General features: G+C 37.0%; 1 long non-coding RNA gene across 5 annotated transcripts in view; it reads right to left on the reverse strand.

Annotated features, from left to right (window-relative positions):
• Nucleotides 1–1,624: 1,624 nt before the first annotated feature.
• LOC134471943 (uncharacterized) overlaps nt 1,625–24,002 on the reverse strand; it is a 65,591-nt gene continuing 43,213 nt past the window's right edge. For 2 of the 5 annotated variants that reach the window (XR_010041701.1, XR_010041700.1), the window contains 5 exons: nt 22,463–22,614; nt 20,812–20,911; nt 15,918–16,060; nt 13,765–13,973; nt 1,625–12,046 (listed from right to left, as the gene is read on the reverse strand). This is a non-coding gene — a long non-coding RNA (uncharacterized LOC134471943). The remainder of the gene's footprint in view (nt 12,047–13,764; nt 13,974–15,917; nt 16,061–20,811; nt 20,912–22,462; nt 22,615–24,002) is intronic. The other 3 variants (XR_010041705.1, XR_010041704.1, XR_010041699.1) reach the window with 3 other exon arrangements.

The raw sequence follows: 24,002 nt of genomic DNA on the forward strand, positions 1-24,002 counted from the left end.
CCCTGTCTCAAAAAAAAAAAAAGAATCACAAAACACAAAACAAAACTTTACAGACTTCACCCTGCTTTTGAATGTGATTATATCAGTATGTACTACCTTCCTCCCCTTAAAAAAAACTGTTTTCACTTATGACTTATGGCCTTTAAACACACAAGAACTAAAAATGGAAGAAAAATTAAGTTCTGTACAGCTAAAATGCCTACAAATCCATTAGTTTTAAGAATGACAAAATTTGGGATTTATCCATCAGAGTGGCTAATGTTTTCTTCCTTATAGAAAGCCAAACCCAGTTGAAATCTAAATTCAACAAACTGTGAGTTGAGTGCTGTAGAGTTGGCTGAGCCAGAAGTTAAAATATACTACCAGTCTGTATGTGGTCAGCCCTAATTTGAACTGATAAGAGCTGGAGGCTTGCTCGGTGCTTTTAAACCAATAGTAGGCTGTGGGCTCTAAGAAACTGACCCTTTTACTGCACATGAAGTCTGTAAGGTCTGTAAGCTTCAGCAGTATGTGCAGCTGCTTTGTGGTCACACACATTTACTGCTTCACTGCTTTCAGAGGAGACAGCCCTTCCCACCCACCTCCTGTGGCCTACACAGAGAAATGCTGCTCTTGCTGAGTTCTCAGCCTCTGCAGTCAACCCCCACACATGAACTGTTAAAGTGCTTATTCTGTCCACTTTAGAATCTGACCTATTACATTGTTTTTTCCTTAATTGAAAGCAACATTGTATATATTTAAAGACTTTTTTTCTAAATTGGATTTATGAAATCTCTTAATGATCTTTGTTTTATACCAGTGTCACAATTGTTGGAATTCTCAGTAATTTTTATTGTTGGCAGAGTTCTTTAAAAAAAAACTGGCACTATAAAAACTAGGGAATTTTAGATGTGGGCAGCAACTCACTTGGTCATATCCATTTAAGCTAAGATGAAACAACTTATGAGTGTGATTCTGTCTGCTGATGTTTATAGAACATTCCCACACTCATCAGGCGGTAGCACGCTGTGGGTGGAGAGCGTCGGGTGAGTGTGTGCGCAGTTATGGTAACAGCTCTGCTGCCTGTTTCAGGCTGTACTGAAATATTTCCTCTGCCTACTCAACAGCCAAAGAAGGCCAGCCTGAAACAGTCAGAAAGAGGGAGTAGAAAACATAGAGTATCTTACTAACAGAAGTTTAGAGATTGGCTAAAGGTTTTTTACATTTATATGGAAAGACAATCTAACACCAATATGTCTTTTTATGAATCATGTGTTCTAGTTTGAGTTGGCTCTATTTTAAAATCACACCAGCAATTTTAGCAGGATTCGTTGTACAGATAATATTTAAATTCTATTTTTCAGTCAAAGATTATTAAAGAAAGACTCTGTGAACTGAAGGTTTCTCTGTACCTGCTATGAAACTGACATTTATTGGCCTACTATGTGCCAGTCATAGTGCTGAGTAGAGGAAGGTGAGATAAAAGCAAGAAACAGCCTTACACTTGAAATGCTCTGTCTAGTGTGAAGGAAATTATTTGAACAAATAAACAGTATCTAGCATGACAAATTATATACACAGAAACATACTCCAGGAGATACTGACCAACAAAGAAGGTAAGTATATTGACTGGAGTAAACACTGGTTGGAGGGCATAATTATTATTATTTTTTTAATTTATTTAAGGAGAAAAAGAAAAAAAGCAGAGAAAGGGTACAAGTTATACAGATTTACAGAAAAAAATAAACAGTAGGAAATCACTAGTTAATGGATTACATATTGTCATCTTAGAAATAGTTGTTCAAGTTACAAAATTAAAGTTTATAAAGTGGACATTTCAACAGTGAGACTGCAAACAGTTCTGTTCAATGATCCAACAAAACTCAGTAATATCATTATCTATCTTATATACTTAAATATATATGCAGTTATATCGTTTAGAGCACTTTCTTTTCCTCTCTTTTCTACAATGACAATTACACATTTTGGGTTTTGTTGCTCCCACAGTTCTTATTACTTTTTTGGAAGGGAGTAGAACCAAATGTGACATAACAGAACAGAGTCAGTCAAATCAAAAGGGTGGATATAATAGATAATGTAAAAGCATAATATAAGGTGATCAACAATGGTTATCATAATGCCTCCCACTCTCTCTAATAGAATTGCCTATATCATCAGTTATAATAAAATTGAACAAAACAGTAAGAACAAAACCGGCAAAACCAAAACATTGGAGACATTACAGGTCTTCAAAAGTAGATAATAGTCAACCAGAATGGGCTTCATAATGAATCCCACTATCTTCACAGCTGTTGCCTAAACTTTCGAACCTGGTACTATCAAGCAAAACAGAATAGAGGGACATCAGTCAAAAAAGATAGTGAGAGCTATACAGGGCTTTAAATCAAGATAATGGAAAGTCAAAGTGGGTTACTATAATATATCCTGCTATTTTTTATTTATTTTTCCCTTAATTAAAAGGATAAAAATAAAAAAGTAAATAATAAAATGGAGACTGAGATAAAAGAGAGCATAAAAACAAAACAGTGCAGATCAAAACATAACCATTTAAGCAAAATAGTGTTTCACCACAAGATAATCCCGACATAAAAGTAGTTACCATATTGTCTTTTTCCTTGAAATCTTTGAGTATAACTTCGTATACTGTAGCAGCAAATATATCAAAACAATGTAAAACCATTTAAGAGAATGACAGTATTACAGGGTATTTAGAATCAACTAACAGAAAATGAACAATGGTTTCTGTATAATCTCCTTGTCTATGAAAGTTTTTGCTTATACTATCATACATAATAAAATCCAATAAGATACAACCTGTTTAGACCAATGGAGACAGAAGAACAAAAGCTTGATGAGACTTCAAAACAAGATGATACTAAATCAGTATTACCTATTAAGACGTCATTTTCTCCAAAATAGCTGTTCCTATCATCCAATCTTCCCTGCCTCATTTCTGTTGAGCTCTTTTTCTGTCATTAGTTGTCAGTTTGTGTTCTTCATTTTGTTTTCTGCTCCATTCATTGTGGCCTCTCTGCCACTATTTCTGGATTCTTCATATTTTTCTTTTTTAGAATATCCTGTAGTATTCTCTGTAGAGTTGAATTGGTTGAATTGCATATTGTCCTAGTTCCTCTTTATCCTGGAAGCACCTTGTTTTTCCATCAATTTCCAGGGATAGTTGTGCAGGATATATCAATCTTGCTGGAGATTATTATCTTTCAAAGCTTGAATTATTTCCCCCCACGCTCTTCGTGATTTGATGGTTTGTGCCGAGAAATCTGCTGTAATTCTGATGGGGGTTCCCCTGTAAGTGATCTGTTTCTTGTTTCTTGTATTGGATTTCTGGAATTTTATTATTATATGCCTGGGTGTAGTTCCGTTTGGGTTGTAGGTGGCTGGGGTCCTGTATGCTTCATACAACTGAGTATCTTTTCCTTTTGCTAAATTAGGAAAATTCTCCTGGATTATTTCTGTGAGTAGCTTTTGTAGTTCATTTGTTTGTGTCCCTACCTTTTCTTTTATGTTCTTAATTCTTAAGTTATAGATCCTCTTACCATCTTCTAGTATTTGTATTATTGCTGTTTGTTTCTTTGTTATTTTTAAGAAGTTTTTCATTTCATGCTCCCATATTACAAATCTGCCCTCCAGTTCAGATAATCTGTCCTTAGTTTCATTCAAGCTGTTATGCCAGTTTTCGATAGAGTTTTTAGTTTCCTGGTAATCTCTTTGAACCTGCTTCATGTATTCTATGCTTTCTCTATTTTCTCCATCAAACAATTCTCCCTTCTTTTTCTGTTCTTCCATTCCACCATCTGTTTTTTTCTTGGGTGGTGCTTAGCATTTCTCTAACTATTCTGCTTATGTCTAGCTTCAGGTCATTAATAACTTCATTCCTGAACTTGTCTATGAGGCTCTGGAGATAGCACTTTATATCTATTGGTGCTGTGTCTGCTATTGCCTCTTTCTCAGGATTGGGGGCCGAGGACCCTTTCTTGTTGCTGCCTCTTCCCATATTCTTTATTCCTTATATATGCAAGCGTATATAGGAGGCCCAGCTTCCTTCCCTGTCAGCCACAGTCTGATTGAATTGCGCCGGCTAGGTGTTCCTGCCCACCACAGCGCACCAGGAAGTTGCAGACCAGGCAGCCTATGTGGGGCCCGCCCCTCCAGGTCACTTTCAGGCACTGGGATCTGGGTTGTGCTAGTCTACTGGGTCTCAGCCAGCAGTGTCACGTAGGCTAGGCACTGCTCACCAATCCTGCTTGAGAGGGGAATATGTGACTGAAGTCACTGCAGCACCCTGTTCCCACAAGTCTGCCCAGTCCTAGAATGTCCTCTGTTGGAGTCTCCTAGACAGTGGAAGAGTCCCAGTTTCTCTCACTCACCGCAGGTCAATGCACAGCTCCCCGCCCGTCCTGCTTTCAACTCCATTCACCGATCCCATTCTCAGAGCTTTCGCTCTTCTCTCTCCCTGCCAAGCAGATGTAGATGCAGCAGCAGTGGCGGCGGGAAACCCAAATTGTGGCTTCCAATGGCACGGGCTCCAGCTTCCCCACTGAGGCTTTTCTGTTCCTGTTATAGCACGAGGATTGTATTCCCAGTTGGTTTTTCTCAGCCCAGTTCGTTCTTGGGTCAGCAGGGCATATCTCCACTTGCTTATGATTCCTTACTCCGCACCATTCCTGAATTCTAAGCTGGGTCTTTCAGAGAGCCTCCATAGCTGCTGCTATCTGTCCGCCATGTTCTCCCGGAAGTCTGGAGGGCATAATTAAATGGCAGCCATGCTGAAGTGGTTAGATATGGAAGAGTAGTGTCCTATTATGATACCTTTAGTCCTCTATGCAATCTTGTAACCTAGCAGTGATGAATCCTCATTGTGCGAACCACATATATATTCTTTTTCCTTACAGTCAAGACCCGTTGGTATCTGCTGAGCTCTACTATAAGACCAATTTTTTATTCACTTGAGAAAGATTTAGGAATCTTGGATTCATCTACCACAGAGCATCCTACCTGTGAGCGTAGTCAGGGTGACAGTGGCCAGCAGGCATAGGAAGAGAAGCAGAGTACTAGAGATACTGAGACCCTGAGAACCATCAGATACACAAAGTACATTTATATCTCTACAGTGATCATCATGTTGTTAGCTAACTTGCAAGATTTTAACTGAGCATCAGAGAGGAGTAGTAACCTATCCAAGATCACACAAATAGTGTTAGAGATGAGATTTTACTTTATAATGTTCTTTCCTTCACAGGTGAGAGAAGCCCATTCTAAATAGTTGGGCAGAGAGTTATTTTAAGAGAGAATGGGACTGCATCCTACTTCTTAAACAGGGTGGTGAGCACACTGGAGATCATTAGTTTACATTTCTGTAACTCTTACATATAATATCATTAGGATTTTATATCTACTCAGTATTTACTAAAACAAATTTAAAGAATACAAGTAAGTGGGAATACTGGATGAGCAGAATGGTAAAAAGAAATGTTTCTGAATTTTAAAACAAGAGAAAAATTTGGCAGACAATCAGTTGGCGTCAGCACCATCCTAGCAGGAATACTGAAAGTAAGCACATAGAGGAAGCAGGGTGCTAAGAAATCCAGAATCCAACAGGCAGAGCACCTCTGTGTGTTCAGTGTAGGGAACATGACCCCAGGCACACATTAGATGGTTAGGGAAGCACCCAAACCTCTGGTGGGAGCGAGGGAGTAGAGAGAAGCAAAGCAAGTACCAATCCATCTCAGGTCCAGGAAATAAGAAAAGTTTCCAGTCATTAGTACTGAAGAGATTGTATCTCAAGAATAGAGCAGAACTAAGCAGAACTAAACCAAGTGGCATAGCCTAATCAAAGTAAGAGCTCCTCCATACAATAAAGAAGCGGAAATAGAGTTTTCACATGCTTTCCATGAGGTGAGTCTAGAGTAGAAAGGACTGGGGAGAAGCTGGGTGGTGTCGAGAACATAAAGCTAAAGAGAGAGGAGAAAGGAAAGCCCACGCCTGGAGACTGACATGTCTGGATAGGAATGCTACCTGCAGGGGACAGCTGCTGTTATTTTTTCCTATCCTTCATCTAGTAGTGGCTAATTTGCTAGCTCCTCTCTGAGCCCTTTCCTCATCTTCCAAGCACATAGATGGGGTATATGTCAGTATGTCTTGTCAGTCTTAAGGCCAGGACACTAGCTAAATCAGTTGTACCCTGTCTTCCAAAACTGGAGCCCCAAAAGAAGGGATAGAAAATATTTGATGCTGTTTTACTTCTGAGCCTGGATCTCAGTAAACAGCTGCTCTAGTTCTTGTGCCTTCTGAAGACTGAGTCTTCGTTATTTCCAGAATTCTGCAAATGCCCCTGACCTTCCGGTGTACTGTTTCTTTCATTTAGATGATCTGAAGTCGTTTCTGTTGCTTTCAATCGAAGTGTTCTAAGTGACTCAGTATTAAAATAACAGGAAGATTTCAGTTCTTTTAAAGTCAGCCTTCCCAAAGGTGGTGTAGTCAGAATCAATCTCCTTGAGTCTGCAGTTTGTGGAGTCCTAAGAGCTACCCTGTATCTGCAGAATCCTGTTTATCCAGACACTGTCAAGCAGACACTTCCAATCTAGTCTCCTCGCATCCTCCTCTGACTCCCTATTCTGATAGCTAATGAATACATTTTCTTAAGCTCCAAGATGTTTAAAAAATAATTGAGTTCTCTGTGATTTCTGTAAAATTTAAAAATTCATGTTTAGTGACTGAAAGAAATGTCAGATCTAAAATAAATACATTATCATGAAAAGAGAGTATTGTATTGTCTGTTTCTTTTCTGTAAGAATCTTTTCAGTTGATGTCTTATACTGAGGGACTACTTTGAAGATAATGATACCCAGTGTATTAACTATTGTTATTTCCTCATTTTGTTATGAAATTTTTTTCTATTTTTTCACAAAATAAAAAATATTAGAGAAGCCAGATTTTTTAATATATTGAGATGAAGTGAGAATATTGTGCACAGGTATGTATTTTTACTTTAATCAGGCTAAGTGTAACCACTTTTCCTTAGAGACGTGACCCCACAAAATGACACTTTTCCTTGTTTAAAAACTAAAGAGGGAAACAAACAATTTTAGTCCAACACTGAAAGATTTTTTTAAATACACTATTTTCAGATTTACAAACTTGAAAGGCATGAAGACTTTTTTTTCCTAGTCTTTGATTCAGTCTTAACATTTTCATTATGAAAACTCAGAGATCCATAAATAGAGAAGATGGAACAATGGTCCTTATGCTACAAAGAGGTAACTGAAGTCATTCACAGTCATTTTCACTGGCAATCAATAAGGTATTGATTTTCTATTCTTACTTCTCTTGCAGTAATATCCTTGGCTTGAAGTTGAACCTAAGCTCGGAAATATTAGCAAATAAAACAATTGGAGTCTGTGGACATAAAAATAGTGAAAGCCTAGAGATTCTTCAGAGGTGAAAATAATTGTCTGTTCTCTGTTACTTCTTGTGATCAGAAGATAGTACCGCAATGGCCCAGGCTAGTAGCAGAACTAGTTCAAACTTCTAGGTTTTATTCTGTTTCACAGCTGAAGTCTAGACCTGTATATTAGATAAGCAGGAGCATCTTTATCATGGGGAGAGTCAAGCAAGTGTGTCTGGGTCTTGATGGACTTATTTCATTGCTACTGCAAAATCTACTCAAAGTCCCACCCCCACTGTCTATAAATCAATAGCATTATCTGAGAACATGAGGAAAAGTAGAATCTCATTCAAATTTAAAAGGAATTGATCAAATTGGGAAATTTTAACTTACTGTACATTAAAGTACAGGCTATTAAGTCCTGGGAAAACCCATTCCAGAATGAAGTATAGTAATTTCTTATAAAATTATGCATGCTGAGAAGCTTATGTTGAGTAATTAATAGGTAAAGATCAAAGCTCAAATTTTCAACTTGGAAAACTGGAATCTAAAAAAAGAAACATCAAATTGCAATTTTATTTGATAAGTATAATTGTAATAGCTTTGAAAAAAATCCTATAAAAATGACTTCCAAAGGACAAATCTATGCTTTCCTGATTTTGTAGACTTGTTTTGCAATGTCATTAAACAAATCCCAAAAAACGAACATGAGAGATGACAAACTGCGTTTGCCTTTAACTCACGTGACTGTAAGACCACTACTTTTAAACATTTTTTTACTTCAGCGTCTTTTTAACATATTTTTTGGGGGTACATTTATTGTATGACAGATCTAAAAGAAAACCACTATTATTTGCTGTCAAGAGTAAGATGGATCGTTTAAGCAATTTTTAAAAAGCAGTTTAAGGAGGTTTATATGAAAACACTAGTTTTCTGGAGTGTAATATTTGGGCCACGGGGCACATTCCTGTTCACACAGTGAAACCTCTTATGATCACATAGGAAATGAGTACCCTGTTGCAAATAATAGAAATTTCCATGATGACAAAGGCCTAATACTCAACTTGGCACATAAAAAGTATAGTTAATTTCATTAGAGAGTAAGCTCCAAGACCACAGCCATGCTGAAATCTGCACATTGGTGATCCCATATCCCAGAATTCTTGGTCAAGCTCCTCTTTTCAGAGTCTTTTACCCTGATGACACAATGATTTTCTGAACTACACCTACACAAATTTCCTCTGCCAAAGCATGGAATAAGCCCAATAGATCTCTTCTCTTTACCCACATCTCTTACTGTCAGGAAAAACAAACATAAAAGCAAAAAAATGTCTTACAGTTGAGAAATGTATAAATATTAACAAATAAAACAACCCCTTCCAAAGGTATGGGAAAAGCAAATGGGACAGTGAAAATCTAGATATACTGCAGATATCTGACTAGATATATAACCATCTTCTGTCTGATAATTCTGCTGATCAGAAAATAGTACCACCATATCTAAGGCCAGGTGTAAGCCCAGCCTTCCAGCCTTTATCCCACTCTCTTGCTAGCCAGAAAAGCAAAAACAAGAGAAAAAGATTCCTTGACCTCTATACGCATACAAATTTTAATTACCTACACTATTTTTCTCTAACATTTTGTGATATATAATTATTCAATTATATGTCCTTGCTGGCATTTTATAAGCTCCTAGAATAATGGAACTTAAAGTTAATTTGTAGTTCACATAAAGTAATTCTTCATTTATTAGTAAGACAAAATTCTGTCTTAGGGCTAGAAAATTGGCCTTGGTTGCCTTTCCTTCCACAGCATGAAAATGATTGGTTTTGTGTTTTGTTGTCACTGTTATATTCTATTCATACATGCTAGAGTTGTTCATTTGTTCCAGGTAATTAGGAAAAGGTTTACTTAGTTATAAAAGTGTACAATTAACTGTTAAGATTGCACATGACAATAATTAAATATCAAAATTATAACTGAAAAAGGTATTGTGTAGTCTCCCTTGTAGACATAATGTTGGTTTCACCAAATGGCCCTACATCATGTTTCCAGATGCTCCAAAAGATGCTGTGCTGTGAAGTAAATAGGTACCTTTGGGAATCCAGGTAGTCCAACATTCTTTATGAAGACTCATTTTTTTTTTTTACCAAGAACTCTGATAAGATACTGGTAAGATGAATAAAAGTTGTAGACTTCTGAGAACACACTTTTGTAGTAATGCAAGAATCTGGGATTTATTATCTCAAGTTCTCAGACGGAAGAATCATAAAATCATGTTATTATAGTATTAAGGTATGATACACTTCCAAGATAGTCAAATTTAATCACGTTGCTATCTCTAGTCACTTATAATGGCTACTCATTAAAGACTTAAAGAATCCTGATGATTAATGAGAAAATATTAATCAGAAAATAGAGCATAAAGCGGCCGGGGATTTAGCTCAGTGGCATAAACACCTGCCTGGCAAGCCTGAGGTCGTGAGTTCAATCCCCGGTACAAAAAAAAAAAAAAAGATAGAACATGAATACAGTGATTGTATGTCACTTCTCTAATATTTTTGTGTTTTGTATCCCAACATAATTTTATGAGCATCCTTTTTCACTTTAAGAAGAGGGGATCAAGAAAAACTGGGTGGAAGTTGGGTCGTATGTTATGAGCAGCTTGAAGTTAGAGAATAACAACAAGCTTTCTTTAAAAACAAGTAAACACACAAAATGTGTTCTCTTTTGGGCTACTGAGCAAAAATACCCCAAATCAAAACTCAGTATTTAGCTCAACACATTCATGAATGTGTTAATTAAATTCACAGCTTTTCTAGAACTCTTGTATGAAAATTTTAGTATTTATTGGAAAAGAATAGACATCCTGTAGGACTATTTGGAAAGAATTGAAGGATTCAAAAGGTACCATCTTCTTTGCCCCATAAAGCAGAATGAAGCTGTTCCTGCCCTTTCTAGAAGACACTGTAGTGGCTTAACCTGAGGAAAGTATTAAACAGCAGACATTTGAGTACATGTACTTGACCACCCCTAACCTCTAATTGGAACAGTAGTGACCAGCCCTCAGAGGTCCTATTTAATATCACAGTAACAGGCCCCTAGACTTAGAGAGTCTGCTTTTAGCTACCACAACAGAATAAAAGCTCTTCACCTAATTCTCAGACTAGATATCCCACAGAATTGAGAGAAGGCTGGATACACTTATTGTATCCTGTCCTAACAAGTGTGCACTATGATTTTCTTTCTAAACTTCCACAAAGGAATTTATAGTCATTTACTAAAGGATTTGTTTAATAAGAAAAACGTAATACTCTGACCTTTCCTTGATTATTTGACACAGGCTTTGAGTAGGCACTTATTTCAGATATTGAAGATAGATTATCAGTTTGGTTCACTTATTAGGGGAGAGGGGTAAAGAGATCAGGTATGAACAGAGCTCTCACCCATGGAGTCCCAATAAGCTGAACCTATGTAACTGTTATTTCCAGGTTGCTAAATGTGCTGTCATTACAGATAACCTCAGCAAATGACCAAAACCCAAACTGGATCACTGACCACTGGTGTAATAGTTTTCATCTGGTTTTTCCAGCATAATTATTACTAGTACAACTTTGTTACTATAAAAATATCCTAGTTTTAATGATTAATCATATGATTACCATACCTACTATGGTAGGAAGGGATAAGTAAAATGCTTAGAACGCCCTTCCTCTTCCAAAATGGTAAATCAAAACCAATGTTATATCATAGGGAGGAGACCAGAAAAGGTGGGGGAAAGACGTAAAATTAAAGGCCACATTGGAAGACTTAAAAGATATAGAAATAACTCTTTTGGCCTAAGCAAAATTCCTCTAGTGTTCAAAATGTTTCATCAATACTCATGCCCAGTTGATCATCATACATGTAATCTGTATTTCAGGCCAAAATGGCCACTCCACTTGTAATTTCATTATTAGAACAAATAAAATTTCTAGTTTGCATCTATTCATCTGACAAATGCTATTTCAAAAACCAGAAGTTCACCTTCACCTGACAGCAACAGTAGTATTCCTGTCTGGTCTCATGGTAATAGCTCATGAACTATGTGCCACAGTTTGGTACTTGGAGTCCTTTATTTCATAGGGTGTCATGCTATTCAGCTGCCCTGTTATATCATGTTGATAATACCCAGAAATGTAAGGTAGCGGTGATGGGCTTTTGATGGCCCTTTCTTCCGCCTGAAGCACACAGAGATCACCTCTCCAAGGTGAAGAACAGGTTACTGTATCTTGTACCCCATACCATTAAAGAAAGAAACTACATTTCATAAACTTCATTGAATTTGGGGAGTAACAGATAACATGGATGTGCTTCTTTTATTCATTCATAGGATGGCTTCAAGTTTTGACTGGAACCTAGGAGTAGAAGGGGCTAGTTGGTCTAAACTTTATTGCAGGTAGCCCCTATTTGTTTTTTTAGAGTCAAGTGAATCAAACAGGATTCAAAATTTCTTCAGCTGATTGGTATGCCCTCTAAACTTTGTGGAAATTCCAATTAGAGAACCACAACAGAGGTCCCTGTGGTATTTGAGCATAAGCACATTTACTTTACCAAGTAGTAATCATCCATCCAAGGAACAGCTCTTGGTTTCTACTGGGTGTTCTGGAAAAGAATGAATATGGATTTGTAATAATATTAGGCATTCCCTAGGAAACTCTTGTGATTGCTCTCTAAGCTCATAAACACGTGTTTACTCTAAGATAACCTTAACAAAATTGACTTCCCCAACCAATACTGTCTGGTTGGTGTGACTCTTGTATTAACTAGATATGAGCCTCTGATGCAGAATCCAGGAGAATCACAAGGCCCTTGGTATCAGGCTGGTTGCATTTCTTCATAAAAGGGAAGTTTTTTGCATTATTGAAATAGACATTTTTTTATTTGAAATCATCTTTCCTCATTGCCATATATCTGCAATCACCACCACCTATAGATTTATTTAACACTTTATTCATTAGCAGCCTCTCTTTGATCCATTTGCTTTTAGTAAAATGCAATATATTGGTGTCCATGGAATCATATGCATCATATGCCCCATCATTTGAAAGTAGTTTGCCTTCATAGATTGGCAGAATGCTTACTGAATGTTCAGTCAGCTAGCTTAGGAAATAATACCTTGCCAATTAGGAATGCTACTCTGTAGATGCACTTTGTACTCCTGAATTAGTTTATTTTTGGTACTATAACAAAATGGCCAACACAGGCTGACCTTATAAAGAAAAGAGATTCATAGTTAATCCTTTTATGTTTTGTTTTATTTTCTGTTTTGGGGGAAATTTTTAGCTCACAGTTCTAAAGTTCAAGGGAAAAGTGCTATTTATTATTAGATTGGCTCTGACGACAATAATGATGCCATGATGGTGGAAGTTGATGATGGAAGAAAATGCCACACCCCAAAACAGGAAGCTAGAGCAAAGGAGGGGGCCTTCAAAGCCCTACAAACTAGGCTCCATCTCTGAAGGGTTCCACCTCCCATCATTGTCATAATAAGGACCACGCTTCCAACACATGAACCTTGTGAGTATAATCTGAGACCAAATTCAAATCATAATTTTCTACCTGTGGACACCAAGACTCATGCTCATCTTTCAGTGAAAAGAGTGCACATTCTGTCTCCAATAGTCTTATTCCAAGACACTATTCCATAGTGTCTTATTCCATCCAGTGATGTTCAAATATCCAAGTCTAAAATCTCCTCAGACACATTCTTTCAACTGTGAGCCCTTGTAAAAGCAAAACAAATCATATACTTCCAAGATATAGGAATGGGATAAGGACAAAATAAACATTCCTATTAAAAAAAGAAAGAGTCTGGAAGTAGAAAGAACTAGTCAGCCCAAACCAGAGCCAAAACTTAGTAGGGAAAACATCAAATACTTTTTAGTCAGCTTTCCATTAGTGTAACAAAATGCCTGAGTTAACTGGCTTATAAAGAGAAAAGCTGCATTTCGGCTCACAGATTTGGAAGTCCCAGAAACCATCCACTGGCCCTGTTACTCTGGGGCTCTGCAAAGGCAACACACCACAGCACGAGCATGCAGCAGGGTCCTCATTCCATATGTGGAGAAAGGAAGGGGTTGGCCTCCAGTGACCTGTGGACCCCAACAGTCTCTATGTTACAGGGCCCACTGCTGGACCAAGGAACCAGTCTCCAATGTGGCTGAATTTTTGAGGACAAATTTAGGCCGTATCCAAACTATTACAGTTTTGAACCAGAGTTTGGGGTTCTTTACCTACACTGTCTTAGCTGACATGACTCTATAAAAATACCTTAGAATGGGTAAATAAAAAAACAACAAAAATTTGTCTATATATCTCACAGATTTGGAGGCTGAGAAGTCCAAGACCAAAGTGCCAGCAGGTTTAAAGTTGGGGGAGGGCTCTTGCTGTGCATTTTGGTGCCCTTCTTCTGTTGTCCCCACATTGTGGATGCCTCCTGGCCATGTAAACCTTTGGTCCGTTGCACTTTTCTTTCTGTATACACTTTTCTAATCGCCCTCAAAGCATTCTGGAACTTCTCTTTACAAATCTGAAGAAACCAATATGAAATGGAAAATGAGAGGTATTCGCTGCTTCTTTTAAGATAAATCTCTCAAATAAAGCACCATGACTGATTCTCCAACATCCCCATATTTGTCAAGAAAAAGGTTCTCACAAACAAGACTTGGTCATGTGTCTCAATAAAAGTTTCCAGGACACGTGAACACGTATGTGGCTCCTGAAGCTTCTCTAACGGGAGAGGTTATATAATGGGGAAGTCGGCTGAACCGACTCAGATGCTAAAAGCCTTCGTCACACATAAAAATGACAAAAATCATTATAACTAACATATGATCTATTTAAATATAAAATAATTATCGATGTCTGAGTAAAATAAAAAGAAAAATCTTTTAAAAATATTTCTGTGAGAACAATTTAGATTTCAAGCAGACTTGTTTCAACAGAAAATAATTCAATTGTTGAATTTTGACACATAACTTTTGAGGGAAGAATATATAACACTGACAAGTGCAATGACAAGTTGACTGTCCTAGTTCCTCACCATTGTGGAGATGACTAATTATATAATTTCCTGGAAGATTCCTCTTGAAGTGTCCTACTCACTTGTCTAGATACCATTGAAGGGACTGGACTATGCTGCATGCCGTTGCCTGCAGATGTTGTCCCAGTGTTCACAATTCTGACTTGCAGGCGTAACTGAGTGGCTCGTGTATAGAGAGGATAGAGAGGTCCTCCCAAGCACGGCATGGTGTTTGTTCTCCTCTGCCGTGTTAGAAAACCGGTCTGTGACACTGAATAGGTTATCCTAGGTTTACAAAGGATGCAAGAGTGCTAGATGTATAGTATGCACATAGACTAGGAAAGAGTAAGAGGTCATGCAGGACCAGGAACAAGTCAGAAATTCTGGACAGGAGCTGGGAGGCTGAGTTGTTAAGTAGTAACATATAATGTTAAAGCAGCTTGATTTCACCCCGGGAAGCAACATCTAGCAAAGCTAATCAGTAGAATCTAGCAGGCTTTTGTCTGCACATATGGCCATCGCAGAGATGCTGGGTCACAGTGTTCCTTTTGGCTTTGAAGAAGAAAGGTACCCTCTGTCTCACAGTTATCTGAGTACTCAGCACTCGCTCAATTTTTGCTTAGAAGCAAAACTGAGCGGCTTGTAGATAGAAAGATCCTCCCAAGCACATCGTGCTGTTTGTTCTCTGCCATGTTAGAAAACTGTTCTCTGACACATAACAGGCCTGCCTTTGGTTTACGTGGTTGGAAAATCTTTCTTTCTCTTAAAAATTCTCAAGAAAAATAATTCATATAAGTAATGCTATTTTTATTAGTACAAAATTCCAACAAGTCACAAGAGAAAAGTAAGGATCAAGACAGATCTATAAGGAAAAATATGTAGTAACTTGAAACAAATGAGTGCTGTTATTTGGATGTCTCTAAACAAAACACTCTAAAAATTCAAGAATAACTTTCTGTACATGTTATCATAACTAAAAGCCAAAATTATTTTTAAAGTGTTTTCTAAATTCTAACATATCTTACATTTTCTAGGTACTTACCAATACATAAAAACCTTTAATTTCCAATTATTCAATTTCTGTTGAACTCAAAACTACTGGGTTTGAATCAATTGTTCCAAATTGTGATTTTATTTTATTTATTTTTGGTACCAGGGGTTGAACTCATAATCTTGTGTTTGCCAAGCAGGCACTTCTGCCACTGAGCTAAATCCCAGGCTTGATTTTATTTTTTTCAACATATTCTTAGTAAGGTTATATAAGGTAAATATATACATAAACAAAAATTAAGAAATCAATTTACCGAATTTGTATTACATATAAAGTACATCACCTGTTTCTAAACATATACAAATTTCAAGAGACAAAAATTAATTTTCAACATATGGATTGATATTTTTATTTAATCAGTCAAAACCTATTGTCAATGAACAAAAAACAAAATAGCTTACCCTTATGCATCTGCTTGAGTTCTCAAATTTTTGCTTCTACTTCTGATGGCTTGACTCTTGGATTTATTTACACCTTTCTTTCTCTCTTTCCTCTTCTTTCTTTCTTGCTTGCTTGCTTGCTTGCTTTGCAGATATGTAAATGGCTGAAAGAGTTAAACACTGAACAATGCTTCACACTCGTGTCTGTGTGTCCTCCTATCCTCCTCCCAGAGACAGCCACTCTCATCACATTTTATACTTCAGGAAAGATTTATCAGTATGTGTATGTTAACTTTTATTTTACACAAATAGGAATGTGCTATGCATTGTATTCTGTATCTTTTTAAAATTAATATAATGGAGATATTTTCTACATCAGCTCGTATCAGCCTCATTCTTTTTTTAAAGCATGGTTGATGAATGTGCATCAACCCACAATTTACTTAAATAATTCACAATTATATAAGTCAAGATAAGCTATGTTATGCTGCAGAAGCAAATGACCTCACAAGTCTCAGTGGTTTATTGCTTGCTTACAAAATGTCTGTTGGGGTTCTGGGCACATCTCCAAGGCAAATGCCTTCTATGTGGCTGCACAGTGATTATTTGTTAGCAGCTCTATCATCCCATAGCTACACCATCTGGAACAAGTGGCCTCCTTAGTTGATGAGAAGAGGAAGAGAGAGCTTTAGCATAGAAGTAAATGCATACAGCTTCAGCCTAAAAGACACACACACATACACACACTTTTTGCAATCAATTTATCAGAACTAGTCTCATGGCTTCTCCTAAGAGGAAGATAGTAGGAAATGAAACATTTCTACATACCTAAAGGAGAATGGACCATGCAAACAATTATAAATGCTTGTTTAAAACTATATTTGAAACCATATTATTAGTCTGGATCTTCTTGATGTATTACCTCATATATCTTTGCTATTCAATAAACATGGGTTAGCTCATGGACATAAATAGTGTTCTCACATTCATTGATAGCATACTTAATCAATGAACTTCATTTTACAAGTATAAAATAGCTTAGGAAGAAAGCACTATCAGAAATCATGCCTGAATTGTTGCTCTCATTTTAGGAAAAACAAAGATAGAAGAAAAATGGAAAATATTTGAGGAATCATTTTGGTAATAGTTTGGCTCATAAGTCATTGAGCCTCTCAGTTTGACAACAGGAAAGATGAGCTAACACATCCCTATTTATAGCAACATTATTCATAATATTCAAAAGATGAAACAATGTAGCTATCCATCAACAGATAAATGGATTGGTAAATTACGGTAAATACAGACAATAGAAATTCTGACACCTGGTACAACATGAATGAATCTGAGGGCAATGTGAAAAAAACTAGTCACAAAAGACAAATATATATGATTCCATGTATATAAAATATCTAAGGTAGTCAAATTCAAATGTAGAACATACAGTGGTCAGTTCTAGAGGCTGCAGGGAGGGAAAAACAGGAAACTGTTGTTTAATGTGTACGGGGATTGAGTTTTACAAGGTGAAAGGCTTCCTGCAAATGGATAGCTGCATAGAAGTGTGAGTATACTAATGCACTATATGATTAAAAATGGTTAAAATGATCTAATGTACGCTAGATATATTTCACCACGAAAGAAAGGCAAGTGAGTCATAATCTTTAGAAAATAAGAATCTATGAGAAAACTCTATATTTCTCTCATTCCTTGAAGGAACTTTAGCTCCAGCTGACATGAGGGAAATGAACTAGCCAACTAGAACGAGGGAAGGTCGTAGTTCAAGAATAAGATAATTGAATCAATGATTTATGGTGTAAACTAGTTTTAGGTGGTGACAAGATCTAAGGTGTGGCCGTGGGAGCGGGTTGGCTGATGTGGAGGAGCGGGAAAGCTAATAAACTATGTGCACTGAACGAATAGAGGCCAGAATGCTGACTGGCATACGCACAGGAAGGTTTAGATCACCCACGAGTGTGCCAGTTTGACATGAAGAGGAAGACTGAAATAGGGGACAAATTCTGTGAGTGAGTATTCAGGGAACTTGGCCTTATTTGATTAGTATTCCTAGACTATTTTAGCTTCTAGACATCCAGCATACACCAGCTGAGTTCATAAAAGATGCATGTATGGGTGAAAATGACAGCTAGCTAGCTAAGAAGAGAAATTTAGCAATTCGATGAACTGTTCAAGTCTGCAAGGGCAGCACATTCTTCCCCGTAGGAAATCTGCGTGGGAAAGCATATTACAGTCGGAAGCTATTTAGTGAATGCAGAGTGAGAGCAGGGTAGTGATGGCTGAGAGAAGAGGGGATGTAATGGCCGAGTGCCTACTGAAATCATCCTATAGTGATTCGACTTCTCAACATTCAAAGTAAGGTCACATGCCACAGCGACCCCAAGAGCAGTCGTAGGAGTCAAGAATCTTCCCTCCACTCTGCACACTGAGTAGGTACTGCCAGGGTTTCTTCCTTTTTTCTAGGCATTGATGATTAATTTCCAACTTTAATAATCCATTTTTTAAATTATGAGAACAATAGCATCGCTTAATATATAACCAGATATAATACAACTAAGACATTCAGCTTTGTAACGCATGTTAGCATTTTCTGTAGACTGAATGTTTATATCCCACCCCCAATTTTTATGTTAAAATCCTAATTTCCAGTGTTATGGCATTTAGAGGTGGGGCCTTGACAAGTAATTAGATTTAGATCATTTCATGAAGGTGGAACCCCTATGGTCTGATGTATGCTCTTATAAAAAGGATAGTGATCGACTTCAGGCTGAAGAATGGAGATGGGTGGTAAAAAAAAAAAAACATGTTGCCGTTAACCGCATGGCCACTGCAGTCTCTCTCTCTCTCTCTCTCTCTCTCTCTCTCTCTCTCTCTCTCTCTCAGGCTCACTTTTACTGCGCAGAGGGTACTTTTACATCCTACTTAGTTGGCCCACACCCAAAAGAGCATATTTCTTTTCATACCTTTAATAAATATAAAACCTCATTACATTTAAAAGGAGAAAATCAAAAATAAAAAAGGAAATGCATATGCAATCTCTCTGGAGACATGCGTCAAGGTATACATATAAAGATACAGCCAGGAGGAGGCAGAGACCCCTCACCAGGAATCTGACCATGCTGTCACCCTGATCTCAGGCTCCAGCCTCAGAGACATGAGAAGAAAGATTTTTTACTTAAGCTCTTCAGCACATGGTATTTGGCATAGCCACCCAAATTAACACAGCATTTTTCTGGTATTACTCTTTGGTATCAATTTTGCTAGACTAAATATCTGCATGTTTGCCTGCCTTATAACAACTATTATTTTCTTTTACTATTATTATATTTATTGCTATTATTTTTCATCAGATTCAGTTTCTGAAAATGATGCTCTAACTACCCTCTTGATCATATTTAATTATTTTTCATCATTCATTTCCATGAATCTTTGAAGCAAAATATACTTCCATTTGTACATTATGCACTGAGATCTTGGGAATCCTAAACTATGTTGAGTCCATCATGGAGAAATTTGAAGTTCTTAAAGAATGTTCAATGACCACTCTTAGTCTTAGTCTTAGTCTAAGAACCTTAGTCTCAAATTTAGAGAAGGTTGCACTAACTGGATTTTATTCAATTTTGAAAGATCATTTTATCTTGCTGTATCTTTCTTTGTGTTGGATGTTTAGGGAAGAGAATTAACACTTTCAAGTCTCTTGAGAACGTTTTAGTGTACTATCACATTAGAAAGAAAAGAATCTGTGGTGTCCTAAGCATAAAATGGCTTTTTGTTTATCCCTTATACCTCCAAAAAAAAGTGATTTTGAATTTAGTTTTGAATTTTTCATTCCTTTTGTTTTGTTTTATTTTTGATACCAGGAAACAAACTCAGGACTTTGCTTTTTCCAGGCAGATTTATGTTGCTTAGCTATATCCCAGGCCCTTAGCTCTGGATTGTTAAGCTTAAAAATAATCTTTTTTATTTAAAAACATATATATATATATATATATATATATATATATATATATATTCATCTGAGGATGTTTCCAGAGATTATTGGATGATTGCCATGTACTATGTCAAACTGAGAGAAAAGACCCTAAATGTGGGCCACGTCATCTAAGTGGGTGAGGGCGCAGATATAACAAAACTGGAAATAGAGGGGAACCTGCTAATATGGGACATTCTCTGCCTCCAGGCTGTCATGAGGTTAGCACATTTCCTGTGTTGCGTCCTTCTGCCATGGTGTTTCAGCCACATACAGGTCTAAAAGCAATGAAGCCAACTTGCCATGCACTGGGTTCTCTGAAACCAGGGGCCCAAATAAACGTTTTCTCCTCTCAGTTGTTTTACTCAGATCTTTTGTCACAGCAACAGACAACTGACTAACATACATTTTTATGTGTGGTTGTGACTCTTTACAACTTTTCATTATTATTAGGTAGTTTTCATTACTGTTATGTAGTATTTTAATACATACAATCATATGTATTTTACATATAATTTGATAACTTATTTTTGCCTGTATTATTAATGTTTTTCTGTGTTGATACACACAGATATATATCTGTTTTTTAAATCTGTTTAATTTCTTTACAAATATATCATAATTTATTTATTACTCAATTAGTGGATATCAAGTTTTTCCCAGTGTTTTACTATAATAAATAACTCTGCTGTGATCACCATTGTACCTAAACTTTTCACAATTCATTCTCTGAGATAAATTTTTATAGTTGGAGTTTACTATGAGGAAACAATTTTACTATTTAATGGCATGTGTCAGAAGTTTTTCTGATTCATTCTCTGATTATGAGTGCAGATTTTCCTATACCTTCATCAGTGCTAGCCATGATTACTCTTCATTTTCTGTTAAGGAGCCAAAATTGATAATATGAACTTACTGTTGCATGTACATTACCTTGACATTCTGGAACCTTTAAGAAAAGCCACAAGATGGAGACATCATGGCAGCATCTGGATATTGGTCAGTTTCTCTGCGTCGGCATCTACCTTCTCCCCTGCTTTTTGGCAAGATAACATATCATCTCTGAGACTGAACCAGAGCATCAGCCCTTTTATTTCCAAATTTAGTATCACCAACTCACACACACTTTAGTCTGAAACCTTGAGATTTCTGCTGGTCTGTGTTGATATAGGCTTGCTCGCAAAGTGAGACAGACTGCTCTTGAGATGGGTCCTATGTCTAGGTTTCTATGAACTCAGTTAAGGACATCTTTACCCATTTCCTGAGGGACGCACAGTTTTACTCTTCTGAGGTATAGTTTTGCCCATTTTCTGAGGCTTAGTTCTCTACTTAGCCTCCCTTTCAAACTGAACTGTGCCACTCACTACACGTGCCACTCTCATCACATCCCCCTCTCAGGATAGGGAGGAGTCATTTTCAAGTGTTAAGTGAGTGATCCCTAACCACAGTGCCTTTCCTGACAGAAACCCAATTTCTTGAGTTTCTCTGCATCTTTGCAAATACATCTTTCTTTTCTTGTCCTCTTTATAATTATATTCAGATGTGTCCCGAGTAACCCCCCTCACTGTGACCGCCCACCTTCCTAGAGTAACATCATCTTTTTCTTCCCCTTCACCTAATTAGAAAGATTAGTCTGTTCCTACTAATTCATGTTCTCTCCTCACAGTCACCCCTCATACTATCCATTCGGGCTTTTCGCTCCCTATTTCAACATGTCTACTCCAAATACTGAATTTTAGTTTTACTTTTTTAAACAAATCAAAACATATGCTCCATTTTATAAAGTGTTTCTGTGTTCTTAGAAAAACAGCCCATATCCTCAGCATGATTAACAAAGATGACCAATTACAACTTACACGTCCTTTACTGTTCTCTTAATACATTAAGCATCTGCAGTCTCCGTAGACATGACATGCTCTCATTCATGCTCTTGACTAAAACTCTGTCCACATACACTATATGCATCTTTCCCTGATGCCTTCTATTTATCCTACTTTAAATGAAAGTCATGTCCCTCTCATATAATTTTACTGTACCCTATTTTTATTCACTTGTCATAAAACTTAACTAGTAGCATAGTTATTTTAAGGGATTTCTCCAACAAGTTGTAAGTTCTATGAGGCGAGAAACTGTGTCTTTCAGACCTCAAAGACAATGAGAACATTTTGGAATGACGATGGTGAAGATCAGAAAGTTGAGGAAGTAATACAAATGTCTTTGTAGAGTTTGGGAGGGTTAAGGCTGATAGACATGAATAGATAGCAACGTTACCCTGCATCATGTAAGATTTTCTTCAGCAAACTTTAAAAGGCTGAGTTAATTTGGTAAGACAGACAAATAGATTCTTTTAGGGGTAGTGACATTCCAGGAATTATGACAGAGGAACAATTGGACAAAGTAGTGGATGGTATGAGAGGAGAATATTGATATAAAGGATAGTAACTAACGTATTTTTGAAAAGTGAATTCAAAGGATTGACAGGTAAAAAGGCTGGAGATCTATGAAACTTTAAAACTTGTGGTTAAAGTGTAAGTAAGAAGAAAATGGAAACATTAGTTTGCAAGCATCGAAGAGAATACTTAACCTGGCCATTCTGAAGGTAGAATGTTTCCGACTGACTGAGTTCCCGAGAGTGAACAGGAAAGTGGGTGGCCGAGGTGGGACAGTGGAGATCCTGAGGGATGTGTGAGGCAGGTGTCAGGCCGTCCAGGACATCACAGCATGGTCGGTAACAGCCTAGCATGGCAAAGAAAAGGAGAGACGGCTAGAAGGCAGAATCTCAGACAGTGGAAGAGGATGTTAGACACACAGCCAATGGAGATTGCTGCAGTGGATACTATAAAACATAAGAGACCAGCCAAAGAGAGCTCATGAGAGAATAAAAGACCATCCATCTTTACAGAGCAAAGAAAAGAAATCCAGTCCCTTAAAAATACAGAAAAACAGGAGCAGAGTAAAAAATACAGGAAAACAGCCAGATAAGCATGAGGAAAGACAATACAATCTTCTGCAATTAAGGATGACAGATATTAGCCTATGCCTAGAAGAGTACTTTCTATATATTATAACTGAAAAATACATCAGTGAAGCAAGTTAGAGATTATATTCGGTGATGAATGAATTATTGGTAATGTTATGAGAAATTGTCCAGTGAATATAAGACACCTCAATGTAGTATTCCACTTTTGTCCTTCTTTCAGATGTTCTGAGAAATACTGGCATAGAATGGAGTTCCTTTCATTTTTTTTCCAAGGTGAAACACCTGCCCCTTTATGATTATGCGCTGGTTTAAAATTTCATAGGAGACTCCAGGTCCTCTGGAAAGGGTAGTGATTTCTTCTATCCTAGTTCCCCACCTCCTTTTTAAAAAACAAACATTAGTTTATTCTCATGGGAACATGACAATTCACCTACTTCCTTAGTGAGAAATTGTCGCAAATTAAAAAGATGTGATACTCTACTATAAATTTGGAGAAGTTGCTACAGCATTATCAATATTTTAGATCAATGTTTTCTGCTACATATTTAGATAAATGTTTTGGCTCTTTTAATTTTTTACTGGGTAAATGTGGTCTGGATCAGAATACATTCTAAGTCATAAAGTATTTCCTTCAAGATTTCTTAAGTACATTTTTTAAATGTAGAGGTGGAGTAAGATGTCAATTGTATCCCCAGAGATAATACACGTACTGTATAGGGTCACTTTTGGAAGCAAAACTATAAGCAAATGTATAATATTCATGATGTATGTGTATATGAATGCATAGAAAGTAGTCATCTTTCTATGGCTAATATTTGTTGACTGCGTGTTATAAATCAGTTACTATACTAGGCACTCTGGTGTCTGCCAAACATCCTAGTTTAGCATCAGAGTACAATGAAGCATATTGGTTGGTTCACTTCTTGATTGCACAGCTTCCTGAGGGCTTCAGATTGTGACCACTGCTGTGATCTCAAGGAACTATCATATAACATGGAATTTCATAAGGCAAGGATAGCCCTGCTTTTGAAAGATCAAGCCTCCAGGGAAAATAAACATTAAACTAATATATAATGACATTAAACTAATATGAATAAACATTAAACTAGCATGATGACCATTACTACAAAGAAAGAACTCTCTA

This window comes from Cavia porcellus, unplaced genomic scaffold, assembly GCF_034190915.1.
Source record: "Cavia porcellus strain 051 isolate PalLab524CR breed Dunkin Hartley unplaced genomic scaffold, mCavPor4.1 scaffold_21, whole genome shotgun sequence".
Classification (NCBI taxonomy): domain Eukaryota; kingdom Metazoa; phylum Chordata; class Mammalia; order Rodentia; family Caviidae; genus Cavia; species Cavia porcellus.